Source organism: Narcine bancroftii, chromosome 7 (assembly GCF_036971445.1).
Source record: "Narcine bancroftii isolate sNarBan1 chromosome 7, sNarBan1.hap1, whole genome shotgun sequence".
Classification (NCBI taxonomy): Eukaryota; Metazoa; Chordata; class Chondrichthyes; order Torpediniformes; family Narcinidae; genus Narcine; species Narcine bancroftii.
In genome coordinates, this window is record NC_091475.1 from 6,460,177 (window position 1) to 6,472,739 (window position 12,563).

A 12,563-nucleotide genomic window follows, 5' to 3' on the forward strand; every position below is an offset into this window, starting at 1 on the left:
CAGGCGGTGAGATTAATGAACAGTATCCTGTAGCTGAGTAAATCATCCCAAAATGTTTATTTATTCATGATGCATTTTAAATGATATATTTATGTACATATGTGTATTTGTGTGCAACATGGTCTGGAGAATCACTGTTTTATCTGGTCCCAGATGTAAGTCAGATGATAATAAACTTGAATTTGACTTGAGAACTCGATGCACTGTTCCAGATGCATTGTTCTACATTGTTCTATACACCTACGTTCTCAAATAATTTCATAACCCTACCACATATTTCCCTTTGTCACTTCATAGTAGTTTTCCAAGACAGCAAAAACCCTTTGAACATCAACATTATTTTGATCTGCTATCAGTTAAAATATGCTTTGCATTTTAATTTTATTTATTGATGTGCATGACCTCACTGGCAGAGTGGATAACACAAAAAAAGTATTTTTTCTCTTCACTGCACCCACACTCCCAACTTCTATAAATGGAAGACATCAATCATATGACATTCCATCATTTTCATTTTTCTTACTTAATTAATCATTTAGACTCCTTTTAAATCCAACAAAGTCCAGGAATTCAAGAGCTGCATTCATTGAGAACTCCAATACCCTCCGCGTGGCTCAAGCAGCAACACTGAGAACCCATTTTCTCATCTAACAATTTTTTTTTCCCAGCGGTTGCGATCCTGCTTGAGAGGTTTTTGTGTGTTTAAAGTCAGCTAAGTGGAGATAGGAATTCTGGAAATACTTGTAAAGAAAGAAGCTCCTGCCAGATACGCCCTGAGCATTCAGAACCTCTAAGCCAGGCGTTGTACAGGAAGATGGTGTTTCTGTATCTTCCAGGGATAACATATCCTTGCAGAAATAACTCCAATTGTTTTTTTTTTGCAAAATTCAGAGCTCAGATGCAATATTGTCTGAAATTCAATGGCATGATCACACTTGCATTTTTTTTTTTACTTTCCACATTCTCCACTCTGCCCTTGTCTAGAGACACAGATGGGAAACACGCACCATGCAACTGCAGATCGGGATATCCATTCAGAGGTGGCCCTGCCAAGCTCTTGTGGGTCATTTAGAACTGCACCTGTTGTTGGCATTTCAACTGGTCCCATTGGTTTCTGTCCTCAGTATGCGGTGGCCTGTCTGTATCTTGATGGGCTGGTTAGAATTAAGCTAATATGACAGGCCATTGCAATATGAAAGAAAAATGATTTTTGCTCGAAAGTAGGAAAAGACCTCTCTGATATATTGCCTGTCTCAGTAAACCATGCCTGCCCCTTTTCCTGCAACTCAGCCCCTCTTCTGCAGCCCAGAGTAAGGCTGGGCTTCCCCTTGTCCATTTTTACTCTTTTTCAACCCCACCAGGCTCTGCTTAATGGTTTATCCATGTTTACTTCAGGCTGGCAATATTAAAATGTGATCATATAAAGCATATTGCATTCTTGCAAGTAGTGAGGCCCACATTTTCTCCACAATCTAAGCGGAGGACCAGGCGTGAAGAGCTGAATTACTGTTTCTTATGTCCTTGAGTTCAATATGCATCTGGTGATGGTAATTGGCTAAAATAATTAATTTCCCATCCAAAACAAGCAACACGTGCACAAACAAAAGTTAAATTAATAGGCCTGCCAAAATTACACACAGAAGAAATCTCATCTGAGGATGCATTAAATCAGAATGGAAATTCAGTCTACGGATTTCATTGTGTCTCATAATATGGCCACAACTTCATGAAGTAAAACACAAATATCGCCCTCTAGTGGTTACTTCAAAATACAACAACATTATTCCACTTTGATTTTTCCAAAACTGATTACAAAATGTATTGATGCATATATGGGAGAAAAAAAATCGCCCTCTGCCAAGATCTATACATGATTTCAAAAGCAAAATACTGCAGTTGTTGGAAAACTGAAATAAATCTGGAAAATGCCAGATGTATTCAGCAATTAAGCATCTGCGAGCAAAAAGGACCATTAACATTTCAGATCAATGAGCCTTCTGGCTCAGCTGGATATGGTCATCCATCATTCTGCACAATCTGAACGGCTTGTCAGAAAACATGTGACGGCAAATGATCTGGGGGAGTTCCTCTTCCTGTAGGGGCCAAGATGGTCTTTTGGAATACAAGTTAGTGGCAGTAGAAGTTAGCCGTGATGCCAATCAACACAACAACTACAGCCCAAGGACAATTGTGCAGTAACCCAATGAGTAATTACGATCAGTGTTCATGTAAAATCTCATCAATTTTATCACTTGATTCACACATTGCTCAATTCATCATAAACCATCACTCACTGTGAATAAACTATGTCAGGGCTGGACCACATAGCTTCACCACATTAATTCAAGGTCGTTATCACAACTCCAAGCCTTTGACCTCATATTTATTTTTTCTGTATTTGCACAGTCAGTTTGTTTACATTTCTCTCTTTTGTATTCCTATCTTTTTCTTGAGTACAGGAAAAAAGAATCTCATGGTTGTATGTGATGTCACGTATTTACTCTGACAACAAATCTAAACTTGAGATTCCTCATATTCTTAATTACTGAATCCTAATCAAACAAATCCAACAAAAATCATTTTTTGACAATTTTTTGCTCTTCGCTTGAGCTTCTGAATATTTTCAGCAAAATTATTTTCTTTCAAGAGAGATTTCAAACTATCTAAAATGTATTTAAGAACCCTTGGATTTCATGTTTTGCACTGTATGAGGTAATTTATTTCAATGGTGGTGTCAGACATGTTAAAAAAAAAATCCAAATCACCGAGGAACACAGACTAAAGAATAACAAGACGAAAACCATAATTTGACCTCAATTTGACGCCAGACTTTAGAGGGAAAAAAAAGATGATCATCAACGAGGCTGCACAGTAACATAAGTTACAAACAATAAATCATCAGATCATGATTTAAATGTCGTAATCAATTTCTTTCTGCATTTCACTCATTTCTAAAATTATTTGTGTTATTATATCTTGGAACCTGCAGATTAATGACAGTGAAACTCTCATCACTTGGCCTTCGTTACCATAGAAACTGCCAACATCATACATGTGCCATTAAAAGCATAAATTGAAAAGGCACACTTCTGTGCTAAAAATTGCTTCTTCATGGAATTTCACCGTGAATATGCTTTTGTCACACACACAAAAAAAAGCAAAGAAAATGTTAAGTATGACTCAATCTGGAGTTTATAACAATGTAATAACTCCCAAACAATGCAACACCTTCCCGAATGATTCCCCCGCTTCCTTTGCCACATAAAAGTAATTATATGCAAGTGGGATCTTATTTTAATGATCCAATTTTTCAGAATTTTCAGTAATTGGAAATTGGTTCCTTAGCATTCTTTAGATTCAATTTATTGTCATTGAAATAAAAAGCGTCATATTACACAAAATTGCCTCTTGCCTGCTGTAAGGCGAACAGATTCGCCATTGGCAGAAATCGGCAATTTCTCAGAGAAATATTTGGAAAGAATGATCACATTCTTTTCCATTCATATATTTATACAATATGTAGGACCATGAACCTCTTACAGTCAGAGTAAGAGAAGCTACAGAGAGGCCCCCCCCCCCAACCCCCAGAGTGACCGAGTGTCCGTAATTTCGCATCTAACACTTCCGCAGCCTCCGCAGCCACACAGAGTCCCATCCAAACCATTATTGGCAACCTGAGGTCCAGGTCGGAACCTCCGACATGGTCAGGAACCCTTCGCCACGCCCTCACCTCCCAGTTCCAGTACTTGGACACCACTTCAGCCAGTATCGAGCCAGTCTCCAGCAGTCCGCATCCCGGCACGAGTCTAAAGATGAGGGGTAAATGTGATCAAATTCTTAACAGAAATGTGTTTCATCTTTTGGTTAAACATATTTTAGCCCCATGTTAAGAATCTCTACATTAAGCAATTCAGTCGGCCTTCTTAACTCATGCTCTTACTTAAATGCTGCAGTACTGCAATCTCTCAGGAAAATATTTGGAAAGAATGATCACATTCTTTTCCCTTCATATGTTTATACAATATGTAGGACCATGAACCTCAAGGAGTAGGAAGTTTAATGTTCATATTTAAAATGCAATTCAGGTTCAATATTGGTTAATACAGGATTTCACATTCCATCTGTGATTTTCATTCACCAGAGGAAGGATAAATTTAAATCCACATAACTATTTTTTTGATGTGATAATTCTTCTATCTGAATAATAGTTGCTGCTTTTAAACATGTTTTTGAATATGACATCTCAAACATTTGCATAATGTTTGGGACAAAAACACTTTTTTCCTTTATTTGTCCCCGTACTCCGTGGTTTGAAATTTGTAATCAAACAATTCGCATGTCACTAAAGTGCACATTCCAGATTCTGTTCAAGGTTATCTGTGTATGTTTTGGTTTGACCATGTGGAAATTGCAGCTCTTTTTATACCTCATCCCTTCGTAATCATGCGCGTGATTCATGAGCACTGATAGATGTCGTCTGATTGTGGGAACTGCTTTACTAGTATGTACTTGGGCTTCTGCGACCTAGTTGAATTCTATAATGAGTATCAGATGGATATGGTTGTTGGTCATTTTTTATTTTGATTCTGCCTTGCGGTGCTTTGCATTTGCCCTATTCTCAAGAAGGCTTTCTGCTTCACACATGGTTATTCATTGATGTGTTGCCTCTTGTTTAAATGGACTGTTAAGTTCCTGTCCTTCTTTCTTAAAGATCATTTTCTCTATATTTTATTCAGACTTACTGAAGTATTAGTTACCTTGAATCAAGTCCTTGTGGAAAGTCTTGCAATTCCAAACTTCCAGCCTCCCAGACCTACTTTGTAGGAAATTATTGGTAGTTGTTAAAGGATGCATTTCCCCCACTTAATGACATGTTTGAGTGCTTTGCTTTCTCATCTAATCCATGCTTAAATAGGTTGAAATAACAATTAATGACGGCAAGTTATTGTGGTGGTACACCACCGGCCTACTGCAGGGGGCAACCTCTGTACCTGCAGGAGTGTACCGCCGGCCTACTGCAGGGGGCAACCTCTGTACCTGCAGGAGTGTACCGCCGGCCTACTGCAGGGGGCAACCTCTGTACCTGCAGGAGTGTACCGCCGGCCTACTGCAGGGGGCAACCTCTGTACCTGCAGGAGTGTACCGCCGGCCTACTGCAGGGGGAAACCTCTGTACCTGCAGGAGTGTACCGCCGGCCTACTGCAGGGGGAAACCTCTGTACCTGCAGGAGTGTACCGCCGGCCTACTGCAGGGGGCAACCTCTGTACCTGCAGGAGTGTACCGCCGGCCTACTGCAGGGGGAAACCTCTGTACCTGCAGGAGTGTACCGCTGGCCTACTGCAGGAGGCAACCTCTGTACCTGCAGGAGTGTACCGCCGGCCTACTGCAGGGGGCAACCTCTGTACCTGCAGGAGTGTATCACCGGCCTACTGCAGGGGGAACCTCTGTACCTGCAGGAGTGTATCGCCGGCCTACTGCAGGGGGAAACCTCTGTACCTGCAGGAATGTAAGAGGGACAGGACTACACCTGGCCGGCTGTCAATCAGTTGGCTTGAATGGATCAAGCCCCACCCGGTCGGGTGACAATCACCCTCTGGGATATAAGCCTGCGCCGGCCTCCCGAGGCCTCACTCAGAGTTGCTGCAGCCATAGCCAGCCTGTCTCTGTGGAAGTCTTTGTGGATTAAAGCCTGTTGTACAGTCTTTACCTTGTGTGTGTCTGATTCTGGCCAACAGCACACCACAGTTATACAGTATAAGGGTATGTGTCGAGCAAAACAAGACAAAATGATCAGCCTATAAGGAAAACAAACACTTATTCGCTACAAACTAGCATCTATAAATCAAAATATTTTATTAGTATGATTTTTAGATCTTTCAATAGAGTCAGTGATTGACAAACCATTATATCCAAAGTTTCAGCATCATTTGTTTCAATATTTTTCTACCATGCTAAAGGATTAATTTACTCAGTTTTTTAATTACACCTCACTGTAAATGAGTCTATCTGGTTGTCCATCTTACTCGAGGCAACAGTGAGACCCAGTACCTGGGAACGATGGCAGCGTTCAAAATTAATGGATGCTGGTTCGACGGGCTGGATGGCCTACTCCTGCTCCTATTTCTTATGCTCTTGTGCATCATAAGCCACTTTCAGGTGGGCAGAATACCCCAACGTAAAGCTGCCTAAAATACCCGAATGTGGCTGTTGGGAGGCCACATGAAAGCGGAGAACCCTGACCTGAGGAGTACTTAACCAACCCTCCTTGGATAGGTGTATTCTCTGCTTCTGAGTGCTCTCCCAGACACCTAAAAGCGGGTGGGACTATGGCCACAGTCGACAGGAGCCGCCGTTTGCTCCGCGGTGCCTCTCCTTGCTGCGGGACCTTCCAGGTGTCATGACGGTGCCTTCAGCGCTGCCACCGGAATGTCGCTTCGCACACACCCGTAGCCAGCTCCAGACCCGCATTCTCTCAGCTATTCCACCTGAAAGCAGCTACAGATGGCAAGGTTGGTGACAAGATTTAACTGCAGGTGAGTGGATTCGAAGTACTGCTATACTCTTTAAAAGTTCTTTGCTAGGAATGCCTTGGGCTATCTCTGTTTTGACACTTTATCTGGGTTCTCAGTTGGCAGCATTCTAAATTTGAATATCCATGCAGGAAGAATCCCTGGTTATTCAGGAAACTCCTTGAGATCATTAATGTCGCACAACATATTTTAAGTCTGACCCATTGTCTCCTGAACTTTTAGGGAAAACCAGCAATAAGACAGGGTGCTGCTCTCTCAGTTGTCGACAAACGGAGGTCACCTGGCAATTATTGGATGAGATCAGTGGTTCTCAACCTTCATCAGTCTAAGGCCCACCTGAGTTTCAGCCTAAGATGCCATGGTCCCCTAGCGGCAATGACTGAGCAATATCTTCAAGTCAAAGACAGCTCTGTAAGAAACACGTCTGTATCTAATTTAAAGTATTTTAGTTAACATGGTGAAAGGCATTTGCATAGATGTATGGACTGGCCAGTCCAAACCTCCCTGACCTTCCCTAACTCCTCTCTTGGCTCCTCCCCGGATTTCCCAATAAAGGCTGGCATGCCTGGACTTGCCCCCCTCTTGCTCCTGTACGTGGAACCTAGCCAAGTCATGTATCCGTAATACTCAGGTTTTTGATCATTAAAGCCGTTTAATTCCTCCATCATGTCGACGTGATTATCGTGTGCTCCACCGTTAACATTTTTAAGGACCCACGTGTGGAGATAACCTGAGGCCAACTAAGTGTGCCCAGCTGCGGCTCCTCTCAAACTGCACGGTTGACTCACTGAGGTAGAACGAGGTTATTGATCGGAGTTCCTGGGAGGTGGTCACACTGCAGCTTCGTACAGATAGACAGGAGGGGAATAAAAATAGTGACTGTCCCTCCTCAAACACGTCTTCTGTTTCAGATACCGTTCGGAAAAAAGGATATTCACTCAGGAGAAAATGACTGCAACATAAAATGACTGACTTTGTTGTTCAGCAGGGTAATCAACGAATAGACAAGGGGACTCAATAATCAGGGGATCATTCAGGCATTTGTGTGGCCATGTGTGATTCACCAGGATGGTGTGTTGCCTTCCCAGTGCTAGGGTCAAGGATGTCTGAGTGGGCGCAGGACATTTGAAAGGGGATGGTGACATTGTGGATCAAGTTGTGCTTAATGGCATAAACAGGAAGAGAGATAAGGTCTTGCAAAAGGAATTGAGGTAAAAAGTTCATAAAAAAAGGTACTTTCATATTGTAATCTCAGGATTATTCCTTATGCCATTAAATGTTACTGAAGCAATAAACAGGAAGATTAGTGCAGTTGAATGTGCGGCAAGGGAGGACTTCTGGTACATGGTTCTCATCCAGGGCAGATGGGCCCTGCACAAGAAAGGATGATACAAAATGGAAGAGCATGAACTTCCTTGCAGGGAGGTTTGCTAGTTATATCTGGGAGAGTTTGAACTAGCATGACGGGGTAGTAGGAACTAGAGCAGTAGATCAGCAAGGCAGAGCATGGAGGGATAAGCTCTACCGTAGGCTGATGGGATTAGTTCCTTTGCTGTACTGTTGTCGGTCACTCCTTTCAGTTGGTGATTTCTACCTGAAATTGCAAATTTTTCTTGGACATTTTTTCCAGCTCAAATAGTAACAGCGGTATCCAATTTTGTAATGAAAATAATTCCCACAGGTGTTAGAAATCTATTCTGCAGTCCATTTGGAATTATTTACACTATCACACAGCAACAATTCAAGCTTCAAAATCTGTCAACATCATGTTCTAATAATTCTCCAGATCAATGGTACTGCTATCACCTTTGAGCTTTTTGAAACTGTATTACTTTTGACCTATTAATGCATATAAGATGCATATTAATGCATATATTATGCGAATATATGCAATATTAATGCATATAAGATGAGAACGCCAGCAAGTTTGGGTAAAATTGTCTTGTTGAGCACGTCAATAATTATCCAATTCAGGTCAACATGAAGAATAGACTCACTGGCTTCAGGTAAAGTGTAATGGAAGATGGATTCTTGAAAGATGTCGTTAATGTGAATACTCAGTGACTGTAGGAATGACTGATTACTTCGTGGAACTCCAGTTTCCTTAGCTCCAGCTGTAACGTTTGTAGTTTTAGGCAACCATCCTGCTGCTCAAAGTCATCAATATCAAAATATTTATTTTGATCTTGCCAATAATTTATGTTTTACACCTGCTCTTAATTTACCCAAAATTAGGTTGGAGTACATACCAGAAACTAAGAACTGTTATCGTGAATAATTCACATCTGGTATACCGTGATACTTTCTCTAATTGCCTCCTATTCATCATTTTTGAAAAAAACAATAAAAGGAGATTATTTAAAGGTACATATGTCAGGAAAGGAACAAAATCTTCTGCAAATGCTTTAGTTGTTTATTCCACTGGCCCACTGCTTCTACGGACAATTTACCCAAAATGGAAACACCATCTGCTTAAAGAACATGCTTTGGACTTGTCTGGAAAGTGAACACCTTGCAGCTTGTCTTCTCACCCAATTTCTTTACCTTCCCTTCATGCCAGGAATATGTCTGGCAAGCAAAAAAAAAGCAATCTGCTGGAGGAACTTAATGGGTTGAGTAGCATCTTTGGCTGGAAAATGAATAGTTGAAAATTTAGGTAAAAACTTTGAGGGTGAAAACTAACAAAATCAGTGGGTTTTTTTATTTGAGCAAAGGTTCATTGGAATTTTATTTCAATGCAACCAGGGATGTGGAACTTGAATGACTGGTGAAGCTCAATGTTCTTCTGAGAAGACATTTTAGGCAGATGTATTCAACATTTGGTCTGGTACAGGAACACCAATGCCCCCAAGTGAAAAATCCATGCAAAAGGTAGTGGAGACACAGCCTAGGACATCACGGCTAAAACCATCCCCACCATCAAGAACATCTAGAGGGAATGCTGTCATTAGAGAGCTGCAGCAATCATCAAGGATCCACCCCACCCACCACACACTCTGTTCTCGCTACTGCCATCAGGAAAGAGGTATCGGTGCCACAAGACTTGCACCACCAGGTTCAGGAAGAGTTGCTACCCCTCCACCATCAGACTGCTCAATGACAAACACAATCAGGAACTTATTTAATGACTTACTTTTGTACTTTATCGATTTTTTTCTCTGTATTGTACAGTCAGATTGTTTACACTTCTTTACTTTTTTATGTGTATACATTGAATCAGTATTTTTATACACTGCCAATAAGTTGTAATTCTGCCTTACCCACAGGAAAAAGAATCAGGTTGTATGTGATGTCATATATGTACTTAGAGATACATCTGAAATCTGAAATATGAACCTGAATCATCTGAACATCACAAAAAAATTTTAACAGAGTAAATAAGAGTGTCAGTTTCTGGAAGGAGGAAAGATGATAACAGCAGATTTTTTAAAAATTAAGATATAATTGTTACGAGCCCAGAGGACCCCAAAACCCAGCAGCAACAGATATTCACCAAGATAAATGGTTACTTCAACAAAAGTTGCTTTAATTATCTTTAAACATGAAAACAGAATCACACTTTAACTTAACTAACCTAACTTAACCCCATTCTAATTCTAAGTGCATGTGTATGTAATGTGTGTGTAAGTTCAGAAAAGTTATTTGGTTCACAGTCCAATCTCACTTCTCATTCCTCCAAGTTCACTGGTTGCAGGCAATTCTTATACTGTGCACAGAATTTAACATTTATGAAGTTCACCAGGCTTTGGCGGTTGAAAGGTAAATGGTTACCACTCAGGAAGGTTCTTGTCAGTTTTCAGAGAGAGATTTGTTGCTCGTTGGGCACCCACAACTGATTCCTTTTTAATCAGCCACTTCAGTGTCTTGCTGATTAAACTTGCCCCCTTCAGGGTTCTCCAGATGATAACCTCTTTCTTTCAGGTCACCACAGAGTGCCTTTTCTTTTTCCCTTATTTCAAGTGAAATATTAGACAGCCAGTCCTCTCCTCTTGCAAGAACCACAAGGACTTTGACCAGGCTGAACTAAGCACTCACAATCCATCTTCCAAATGGGGTTTTCCACAAGCTTGCCAGCTTGTCCTGTTCCAGTCCCAGTTGCTGCTGCTGACTGTAAAACTGCAGAACTGATTTCCCCCCACCTCTCTCAGAGAGAAAGCCTGTTTGACTCCCTCTGCCTGAAAAACCACATGACCCTCCTAGAACAGCAAGTTCCCCTCCAGTCAATCTGAGGTTCCAATAATTTCTTTCATCTGTTACCTTTTTGTAAACAACAATCCATTAGTGAAGTCTCTTGGACACTCTCCAAAGCTTTTGCAAAGACTGTTGCCCGCGACATGTCTAGCATGAGCAGAGCTCCAGTATTTTAAATAAGATCTGTTTTAAAGTGTTTGTATGTGACCTACACTAAAAATCCTACCCTAAATTTATCTCCCAAAAACATATGTATATTCTGTCACATAATACTTGCCAAAAGAACCAGGGACAAGGTAAGAAGGATTGTATTCACATAACAAGTTGTTGTAATCTGCAATATGCTCTCTATGAGAGACTGGAAATAAATTCAAGACTAACTTTCAAAGGAAATTGGATAAATACTTTAAGGCGATAAATTGCTGGTTTAAACATAAGCAAATGGAACTAATTTTACAGTTCATTGAAAAAGATAAATATGATGGGCTACTCGTCTCTTCCTGTGCTGTATTGTTTCCTCCAGAAGCTAACAATTAAAACCGTCCCTTCAGCTTTATCTCCAGTTCCAAATGATGAAAGAAAGTATCTTCTCTAATTCCTCCATGGACAACAAGACGTGAACACAATCAAACTGCTTCCTGGTGAGTGTGGGGTAAATTATCCAAACACTTGATGTTCGATTACGCAGGTATCCTGAAATGATTTTGTTCATTCTTATGCGGGTCTTAAAAAAGTGAGCAAAGAATTGCTCTTTCAAATCAAATAATTTGGGCACATGCATTTTGTTTATACAGATATTCAGTATAATACTAATGTTGCCAATTGTGTGAATTGGGTGAATCCAATAAGAACGGCAGAACATTCAAAGTTTACTATTAATCAGGGAAAAAGCCGATCAGAACATTATTGAAGTTGCAATACCTGTAGAACGCCACCGTAATTTCGGTTAAAATTGAGATTTCCTGAATTGCATGTGTCTACCGCAGTCTGTCATCTACCCAAATCAAGCTCTGCATTGGAAGATCGACATGCTAGGCTGCTGTATCAGATGCCGCTTGCAACAGCAACTGAAAATGTCATGAGATGGAAGTTTTTTAAAACTTTGTACATTCATACAGAAAGTATTTCCTTGCGTTTTACTCTTTAAATTAAATCATGAAATAGGAGCAGAAGTAGGTCATTTGGCCCTTTGAGTCTTCTCCACCATTCTCCCACTCAACCTTGCTCTCCTGGCTTCTCCCCATAACCTTTGATATCCTGGAGATTCAAATACCTATCAATAAACTTTGCCTTAAATACACCCAATGACAGCTCCCTGTGGTAAAAAATTCTCTAGCTAAATTCCTCTGCATCTCTGCACCCTTCAATCCTGAATTTTTATCCTTTTGTCCTGGACTCCCCTACCATAGGAAATAATTTTGCCACATCCAATCTGCACAAGAAAGATGGTGCACAATTAATCAATAATTTGGAGGATACTTAATGGCTCTAAAATTAATTTAAACTCATTTTCTGATCAATGTGTCTATTTCAATTTGTTAGAAAACACATACTGAATACAATAGGTTGAGAATTCATAACTCGACAGATCAAACAGGAGGATGCACAGGAAGTTGGGTACTTTCTATGCCGGGAGGAGAAGTTGGCTTTGATCACTTGAACAACTCTCGTGTATTTTCCAGAGTGTCTGCCAAGAATTATCTAGGAGAAGTAAGGTTCCAAATATGCAAAGAACCTAACAGCTTTACATTTTCAATTTTAATTTAGGTATCCCGCATGGTAACAACCACCGTGCATTTTGGAAGGGTGGGAGGGACCTCAATCACCCAGAGGAAACCCACG

At 40.7% G+C, this 12,563-nt stretch overlaps 1 protein-coding gene across 3 annotated transcripts in view; it reads right to left on the reverse strand.

The window, feature by feature from the left end:
* LOC138738448 (collagen alpha-1(VIII) chain-like) overlaps positions 1-12,563 on the reverse strand; it is a 176,890-nt gene that overhangs the window by 110,716 nt on the left and 53,611 nt on the right. The window contains exon 2 of one of the 3 annotated variants that reach the window (XM_069888677.1): positions 3,731-3,806. The exons of the other annotated variants lie outside the window; for them this stretch is intronic. The gene's annotated coding sequence lies outside the window, so the exon portion shown is untranslated. The remainder of the gene's footprint in view (positions 1-3,730; positions 3,807-12,563) is intronic. 3 annotated transcript variants of the gene reach the window in all.